The 10,190-nt window shown below is 33.4% G+C and overlaps 1 protein-coding gene across 1 annotated transcript in view; it reads right to left on the reverse strand.

Annotated features, from left to right (window-relative positions):
* LOC136410376 (trace amine-associated receptor 8c) overlaps positions 1-8,141 on the reverse strand; it is a 51,229-nt gene extending 43,088 nt beyond the window's left edge. The window contains exon 1 of the mRNA XM_066392514.1: positions 8,005-8,141. The gene's annotated coding sequence lies outside the window, so the exon portion shown is untranslated. The remainder of the gene's footprint in view (positions 1-8,004) is intronic.
* Between the last annotated feature and the right edge of the window lie 2,049 nt (positions 8,142-10,190).

Here is a 10,190-nt window from a genome sequence, read left to right on the forward strand (position 1 = left end):
GGCTTACTATTAAGAAGCTCCGGCTTAGGGATAGTATTAACATTTCCTAAAGGATGATAACATCAACTAGATATTTAGACATTCGAGATATGTACATATATGCATCATCTCTAACATTTTATCAAATCATCTCGGTTTTGACCATTTAACGACACATTTACAGATAAGGGCGAAATAATATATTAATTAACCTTACAAATCTGTCTTGCACATAAAACCAATAATAGAAGCAAGAAAAGAATAAAATCTAATATAATTTTATCTCTTCCAGATTCTCTCTAAACTTGGATCAATTTTCAGCTAAAGCGACAATTCACTGCAATCTCTTCTGGATTATCGTTCCATAAAATAAATACGTGGTTTCGTCTCTGTTTACACCGTAGACATTTATTTTGCTGAAAGAGTGGCCAGGAAAATTGTATAGACAAAATAAAGCTTTTCTTTTATTGGTTTGAGGTTTATATGTTTGAGAAGATTGGTTCCTGGACACTGAATAAAAAACAACGTTGCCCAAATGTAAAAAAAAAAACATTTAATTCCTGAATATTGTCCTCTTAACAATCGTAGAGTGAAGTTATTTCCTGAGCATAAGCGAATTTCAGAGCGGCATATTAATGAATAAAAAAAATTCTGAATCTGGAAAAAGCCGGCGAAGCTTTCTCCAGACTTAAAAACAGCCGTATATAACGCACTTTTGCTCTAAATTTTTGTTACAGATTACTAAAGTTTCTGGTTCATATTTTAGAAACTTTAGAAAGTTTAAATTTCACATAACTCATAAACAAAAAATCATTTTCACGACATAGAATTATTCGGAGCTCCTCTATGATATTTTCTGCAAATTCTTTTTCAAAATAAAATCATTCTTTTCTCCTCCAAAGGGATTAAAATTTGTTGGCAAGAGTACATATATTTTTGAAATATTGAAGTTTCCATTCTAGCGGCACCTGAATAGGTACTTATGAAAGAGGAGCTTTGCCAGTGAGTTGCCTTGAGCTATCTTGTAGTATAAAATAAAGTGTTTGCTAACATTCTGGAACCTGACTACCTAAGTACTTTCACGGATACTCCTCTGTATCCCCCTGTTTATTTCAAGCGAAACAACAGACAATAAAAATTTTATCCGCACGTATATTTGACGAAAATATTTATATCTTTTCGGTGCAAATTTTGCTTAAATAACGAAATCAAAACTATATAATTCCTATCTATTTGATAATAACGTCATGTTTTTGCCCGCTAGCCAGAAATTACATTCCCATTTAAATGCGATTATTACTCCCTAGTGTGACAAAAAATTACGCGTTAAAATTTGACTTTAATAATAAATAAAAACCCGATGTGGAAGGTTTAATAAATAACGTTTCATATGAATTATATTAACGTAACGTTTTAGAGCGAATTAATAATAATGCCATTTCATTAATGATAGAACTGGTGGGCATTACACATTTCAGTACATAGCTCTACTGTTCATCATTTTAATATTCATTTTTTGCACTCTCGAAAAAGTAAGTATGAAGTTTGGCAAGGACCTTATGAGCAGTTATTTGGATATTGTTGTATTTTTATTATTGCAAGAAACGATGTTGTGTTGTCGCTATTGCAGAATTATCACACTTTCAACAAATAATGCGAAAAATTGAATTGTAATTAATTGTTTATAGTGAATAAAAAAATTTAATTTTCCGTAATTTTTCACAAACGAGGCAGTCATAAAATTGTAAAGCCAAACCAGTAAATGTTTCCTGCCTTCAAAAACAACAAATACATTCTAATTTCCTACCTTCACTTGGAAAATATTAAATCAATTTACTTTTATTTTTCAGGAACGGGGCTAAAACATAAATTCCTAATTCCACAAAGAAAAACAATTTATTTGCCACTTGGACAAAACGTGGTGGTCCGCTTATAATTCCAAAAGCGGATATATTTTATTTTCCTTCTGGACACGTGTTAAGTCTAGACGGAAGTTTATTCTTTTGAAGGTGCTTTCCCAACACCTATAAACCATTTTCCTTTCAGGTTTTTCGTTCGCTTTCTACCCATTTCCCAGATAAATAACAGGAGTGTCTCTGAGTATTATTTATGATTCATTTATTCAAAAATAAAAATTTAGGCAAAGATTGGAGATGTTAAGAAATGGTTGTGAAACGATTTTCTAAAACACCTCGTACACTTCGTGACACAATCTCCGAATTCTTGGGCGACGAAATACTTTGAAATTTCAGTGTCCAGATTCCCAAATATTGACATTTATATATTTTTATTTAATAGCTAGATATTAGAGCGAAATATCGATGAAATGTCTAAACCTAGAATATTTTTAGCAGTACATTTTCGTTAGAAATTAAAAATTATAAAATAGAAAAAAATGGCAATTTTTAAAATTTCTTGATGCATTAAACGTATTGAAAAGATGCCCAAATACATTCGTTTTGTCACTCTAGTTATAGTCAATCAAAATCATTCTTCGACGTCATATATTTTAAGATGAAAATCCGCATATCAATCTATCTGACTCTTGGATGTTGCAAATAATGGAGGATTATGAAATAGAAGATTGTGCAGTGTCCCACCTATCAGCCCAAACCACCAAACCACCAAAGCACATTCCATTTCTTACATTGGCCGTCTTAATTTTTTTTTAACTAAAGCATGCACTAAAACGAATTCGCAATAAATAATCTATAAGGGGTACAAATAAGTGTCTGCTATTTGATATCAAAAATTAGGAATTTATTGTGAAAGAACGGTGCATTATGTTTTATGCAAAGTATTGTCCATCGCTAGCCACTACTTTTTACCATCTTTCTGGCAGCATTCGAATACAACATCGGAAAAACTCTTTATCTTTTGAAGCTATCCATGAATCGACCCAGTCTTTAGTATCTGCGTATGATATAAAGCGCTGCTCAGACAGAGCATGTGCCGTCGACTGGAATAAGTGATAGTCGGACGGGGCAAGGTCTGGTGAATATGGCGGGTGGGGTAGGACTTCCCAATTAAGTGTTTCCAAATAGGTTTTGACCGGCACCGCAACATGCGAAGGAGCATGTTGCGATTATGTAGGAGAATAATTTTGTCGTGTCTGGAGTAGTAATGGGCGCGATTTTCCTTAAGTGCTCGGCTCAATCCCATTAATTGTGTTCGGTAGAGTGTTCCAGTAATGGTTGTGTTCGGTTTGAGCAACTCATAATATACGACACCAAGCTGATCCCACCAAATACACAACACAAGTTTTTTTCCCATGAATATTTGGTTTGGCTGTCGATGTTGAAGCATGGCCAGGTGGTCCAGATGATTTTCTCCTCTTTGGGTTATCGTGATGAATCCATTTTTCATCGCCAATGACTATTCGATGCAAAAAAACCTTTTTTTATGCCTGGCAAGCAACATGTCACTCATGCCAAATCGGCATTTAACGTCTTTCGGCTTCAATTCATAAGGAACCCAACTCTACACTTTTAAACGATGCGAAATTGCTTGTTGAGTCTCTTTTAATGTAAATGCAAGTTCTTTTTGTGTCTGGAATGAATCTTCCTCCAATAATACTTCCAATTCCGTATCTTCGTACACTTTAGGTCTTCCACTGCGTTCTTTGTCTTCCACGTGAAATTCACCGTTTCCAAATTTGTGAAACCACTCGCGACAAATTCTGTCACTTAAAGCAGCTTCACCATATGCCTCTACAAGCAATCGATGCGTCTTAGCTGCAGATTTCTTCAAATTAAAGAAGTAAATTAAAAGTTCCCGCAAATGATGCTTATTCGACGCAAAACTTGACATTATTGAACGAAATTAATTATGTGATGCTGATAAGGAGTCACTAATATTTCAAGGTTAGTTCAAGTTGGTTAGTTGTTACTAGATGACTAAACTTGCGATAGTACATTTTACATCTGACAATTTCAAGGTAATCTTCTGATGGAGCCATGTTTTGTCAAGCAGTGAAAACTTATTTGTACATCTTATATATCGCAGCTAAAATTTGTATTTTACTTCAAATAAACCGCACATTTTTACTCTGCTTTTAGCCACTTTCAGCTACTTTTTTTGTAAAAAATCATCATTTTTTTCAAAGCATTTGGCAGTATATGACTAGATTTAATCGAGTACAACTAATTTGTCACCACGGGATTCCAGTGCACAATCTTAAAGAAACTATAGTTCCCAACCCAAATTGGTTCCAAATTTAATTTTATCGCACTCTACGGTCAATTACAATAATGAAGTTTTTCAAATTCGACATTTTGACGTCATTACGCAACTTTATTTCATTTTTCTATTAACATATTCCATTAACATAATTGCGTTTTGTTGTTAAAAAAAGCTTTCTCATGAAAATTCAGTTGAAATGGACATATGTATGCGTCAGGGTCATTTTCTAGAGTTGGATGTAACCGGGGTATTAACAATCATATTTAGTATATGAAACTGGATATTTTGGTCCTTTCAGAATTGTTTTTAAAAGAAGTTTTCAATAAGCGAAACGAAAAACCCAAAACAAGACAAAACAAGTTTAAACTGTTCTAATGGAAGTTGCTTGTTGTGGTAATGTGACGCAAAGCCTTGCGACTTCATACGGAGATTTAAGTTTAGAATATTTAGCGTTTAGGCAGAAGTAGGCACGACAAGGTAGTAATAAAATATTTCCATCAAACTCATCGCATTTATTTCTGCGTATACGTTGAAAATTCCAAATTCTATTTCTCGTAAGAAAATAAATTTTCTATTCAGTCCATATAAGTCTTATGATAATTGCATTATTGTAGTTTATGGTTCTAGTTCAATAATATCTGCGAACTTTCACCATAACTTAAAAACTTCCGATCACGTGAAATTCGTTAAAAAGGCAAACAACCCTTGGAAGTCTATTGGAAATTCTGTCTTCAAATTTATTTTCCGTTCTGGCGGAAAAGAGGGCAATTTTTACAAAGTTTGGGAGTCCAAACAAATTTTTGCCACATACTGGAAATAAAGGCCTACTTTAAGACCCACGTCGATGGTTAAGCTACAGACTGAAAAAGGCTTTTTCGTGTCCCAAAATGTTCCTTCAAATCGACTGTAACTAGACGAAAAAACATTTAGACAAAATAATTTATTAAACTTAAGACATTTATCGAGTTTACGTGAAGATAGCGAATAAAAGCAGCGTCTCAGCTGACACCCCATTAAATGTGCCCTTTTAGCTGATTTACATTCTTCACAATTCCACGCTGTTCTGCTTTTCTGCATTCTCTCCCTCTCATTTCCTTTCTTGCGGTAGTTTGAATAATGCGAACGTTTGAGCCAATAAAAAGATAAATTGGGAAATCTCGGGCGATTACGGTTTCCAGAATGTCGCTCTGAGTACCATAATTAGGGCCTAGATCAATCACAAATTTCTGCGCTAACCATAAAGCTGCACTCTTTTGGCTGACAGTAATAATATAATGTTTATGCCCCTAAAATTATTAAATAGGTAATATAAATCCATAAAGCCGTATCTGCTCTGCACATTATTTATCCATTTGGATTTTATTAGCACCCTACATTCTCAACGCATAAGACGATTTTGTTTCGACATAAAATCGTCTTCTTTTCAATTCTCAAGATGTATAATGCCAATATCTCTTTCTTATTCCTCTGCATTGTATTTCGGGTTATTTTTCTACCGAAATTTATGGAAAATAACATCAATGTTAGGGCCTTAGAGACAATTATCGTAAATAAGCCTGATTGCGGAGATGAATAAATTGTAAGTGATATTAATGGGCAGTTCATATCGATTTTCCAATGGGTCGAAACTTCAGCCTTTTTTTCCATAACGGAATCAACAAGTTAACTTCGAATACCTAGTTGTTAAAGAATTACTTGTTTTGGCATTGTCGAGATTTAAATTTTCTTGGATTGAGTTTTGTTCCACAATTGCCTAATAAAATAAAATACAAGTTCGACGGAAACTTGGTCCCACAATGACTATTTCTTGAAGTAATTTTCACAGTACTGAATTTCCGAGCCGGAAAAGGCATAATGGATTGAAAATCGAGTCGTTATATAGTCTGGAAATTTTAACTCCTTTATAATTTCATCTTTCACTGTTAAATATCCGGCAAGGCTCTGGGAAATGTCGCTTTTTCTCGTCTAAAATACAATAATTACAAAACAGATATTTCAATAAAAATCTCTGGTTAAGAGAAAATTCTCCTCAAACCTTATTGAGATATTAAGTTCTAGCAGGTTTTATCAATACTGATATCAGAGAATATTTATGTGCATTTTTACTACACGTTTCACGTTTTCGATAAAGAACCGAAATGGAAAAGTTTGCTTAAACCGAACTAGTGCACGAAGATATTATTTTATATTGCAGCTTTCCTTGGAGTGTGATGGATTTTATATTCCTGAAAAGTCGGTTTATGTCTCGTATGAAAATGGGGGTTTATAGGTGAATAACACAGTTTTCCCAACTTCGAGTTTCACCTGATGGCTATTACACTCTCTGTATAAATTTTCATAAAATCTCTCTATAGAATTAAAAATATTTTAAAAATTAAAGGCTACATCGCTAAGGGAATTTCGTTTCATTCACTCTCTCTTTACACATTACCCCTAAATATAAACACCTAATTTGCCCTGAAACTAGAACATCCATTTAATTATTTCGACCTTCAAAAAAAAGTACAAAAATCGCTTTGAGGCTGTTCAGATGGTGTCACCACTGTGGCTCTTTTTTCCAGCACGAAATTTAATTAAAAGGTTCGACCCTCTCCACCACATTTTTTCTCCTCTTTCCTTTAAATAATTGAATTTTCCATTTTCTTTCGAATAGTTTCGGAATAGAAATGAAAACAGCTTTGTCCAGGATTTAGTAATTAGTAATTTGGACTAAGGCCAATATTGCGCTTACGAATTAGTCATTATTTCGTTCCTTGGGCATGGAATAATGGAATTAGACAGATTTTATTAATATTATTAAAATGTTCCTTAATAGCTCAAATTGCGAAGAAGGGGACAATAAAATCTTAAATTCTCTCCTTCCTTTACTCGATTCGCTTTGTTATCATTTTTTCCGTTTTTTCCATTTCGTTTTCAATTTCAGGACATTTTGCTATGCAGCTACTTGCAAGAAATTACTGCCTAGTCTTTCAAGTTTAATTGTGACTTTCCAGCAGCCCTTTATATTATATGTGATACTGTCAAGTTTTTATTTGATTTTGCTACTAAATTTAAACTTATATATTTTCTTCATCTAGCAGTTCTTACTCTATCATTATTTAGTTAAAATGTGGTTAAATTTTGTCGTGTATCTTTTACGATCTAATAAATTTTAGAAGTGTGTTACCCCTTTTTCTTTTGTCGGAATGTTTGCTTACCAAAGTGCCGGCCAATTTAATTTTATATGTCACAAATGTCAATTGTCATTTTATATTTTAAATGTCATTCATTTTTGTTATAATTGAAGTTGACGGTAGCATTAAAAAATGTAAAAAAAAAAATTTGACTCGTCCGACTTGGACAAATATTCCTGCCATAAATTACCGATCGGACAATTGCTGTCCTACTCTACAAGAAGCCTTCACGAATTCAATTTAAATTTGTTTCAATTTTCATGGAAACTTCCAGTATATATTAATATCCGACTAAACGTATCATGTCACCAGCCAATCAAAGATATCATCAATTAATATTTAAAATGAAAATTGAGTGTGAAATGTAGTTGTGAATATGTCTTCAATACTAATATATGAGAGCTGTCAATTATTTTGAAAACCTCGAAATTTTGACTCTTGATACTACATTATCTGCTTAAGAACGCCAACGATTAATTTGTGCTCTCTCCCCGACACGACTTTAGACCTACATAAATAAGTCTCGTAGACTGTAAAATCAACAATTTGTTAGTCAAGACTCTTAAATTTCTCCCCTCAAGTTTAAAACAAAATTGCTTAATTTTAAGGCGTTGCTCTTCATTCAATATTTCAAGTATGAAAATAACTATTTAAGTTTCTTTTATCCTACCTTACAATCCACTCACTGAACACCAAGCGCAGAAACTGTATTTTTAGGAGCGAAAGCGCGCGTAAAGTTTCTCGTAACGCAACTGTTCCAGTTTTCCTGGATGAGTTTGCTCTGTTCGCGGTCCAGCGCGACTGCAGCATCCCAATGTGTTTTGCTCTCTGATAGGGTCATTGAAGCAAGCGCAACTGGGAATATCTTGTTTCACCACAACCCTCGATTTCACTTTGATTTTGGTCTTTCTTTGAAAATTTCTTCCAAAAATTATAATAGATTTGCTTCGTGATATAAACGAGGCTTTAAAAAGGAACTAAAGATAACAGTATTCTACAGAACTTTACCGGAATAATAAACATAGAAAATAATGACGGCAATTCAGTTGCCGATTATCCAGGCAAAGCACACACTATTCTCTGTAAAGCACTTCTGAACTTAGAGTTTAATAACAAACGTATAGACTTTTTCGCAATTCGGGGGCGGTAGTTTTGTAATTAAATTATCTGGCCGTATCATCACAACTCAAAAAGAACACTTATAAAGTTTAACAAATATATAATAAGGAATCGAGGAACCATTCCATCACCAATTCAAATATTTCCCGAAGACCGGTATTAATGGAATTTAAACAGAGGGTCGGCCGACGATTCTAACTTTAAACGGACATTTAATTCCCTTAATTTTATACCCGGTTTGTTGAATTGAGCTTCTCATTCCTTTTGATTATACATGCATTAAATTAAGTATTCCTCCCCTTCATCAATCTAATTATTCGTTTCGCATTGTAGCCGGCTAATTCATTACCTTTTATTATTTAAGGGAAGTAATGAATTTTCCTGAGAATGACCGCGTGGAAAAATTTAACATTCTCATTACCTCCTCAACTTCGTGAATTTTGTTAAAATCAATTGTTGTCAGGTTGTTGGAACTCGACGCAAGATATGACTTTTCATTATTTACCTTCAGATCCATTATTTGAACGTCTGAAAAATGAGTGCAGGATGGAAAATTATTCAACTTCCAGCGAGTTTCATTTGTAATTTAGCTTTACCGAAAATAAATCCATCACTAGATTTAAGTCAATTGAACAAACTGTATTTTTATTTTTATATGCATATTGTCTTTTTTGTTTCGTGTGACGAAAGGTAATATTTCCTAACAGTCCACGGTCAATAAATAGTGCTTAAATTCAATTCGAAGCTTCCATAAAACAAATAACAATAATTCTATTCGACATAAACATGGCAATTCATCCGAAACTTCCTTAATTAGAGCTTCGGCGTCCTGATCCAGGGGCCTAAAACTGTCGGTTCTCTGATTTTTATCGGAGTCAGTTCTCTGTCGACACAGGTAATTTCGCTTTATTTGTCTGATGTGTTCCAATCTGGTCTTAGATTGGTTTTTTATTTCTTTTTCCTTACGTTACAACTCTTTTTACATACCCTAATCAGTCTACACGCGGGTAAAACAAATAAGGATAATTTGCTGTGAGAAATGTTGTTTTTTGGAATGTGGTTGGAAATATTTTTCAATGGTTCTCTATGAGTGATAGGAGTTGTTTTGGAAAGCTCTGTTAATAAATATTGCATCTTCAAGAAATTTCTTATAACAATTTTTAATATAGTTTTGACTAGCCTTACCTATCCGAGTTAATGACTTGCTCGTAGCTTCGTACTAAGGACGGTTCTGACAAAGTGATAAAATATTATAAAGAATTTTGCAATTACTAACAGTTTTTGATATTTTTTACTCCATTTGAGAACAACCTACACCAATGACTGTCGTATAACTTTCTAGTCTAAAGTTTCTTCTACAGAGAGATCATTTAAATTTCATATCTAGTAAGCTGTGGAATTTGTTGAAAAAACGAACGTATGTCGATTATCGTTTGTGTATATTTGGTTATCTAAGTAACCAGATCATTTGCTAATTTTTCATGCCGAAACGCTTCTTCCGAAAACATTTAGCCAATCATTATTTATTACTTGATTATTTACCATTCGGCCTTTGCATTTTTCGTTTTCCTTTCTCCGTTATTTTATTAATTTTATCCGTTTTATAAAAAATTGGTCTTTTTTAACATCAAAATATCGTTTGTTTAAATTCGTGTTCTTGTACCTACCGCAAAATGGTGTTCACGTACGAACAGAAAACATTTATGATTGAAGCTTATTTTCGTAATGGACATCAAA

The sequence above is a fragment of the Euwallacea similis genome, chromosome 1, assembly GCF_039881205.1.
Source record: "Euwallacea similis isolate ESF13 chromosome 1, ESF131.1, whole genome shotgun sequence".
Taxonomy (NCBI): domain Eukaryota; kingdom Metazoa; phylum Arthropoda; class Insecta; order Coleoptera; family Curculionidae; genus Euwallacea; species Euwallacea similis.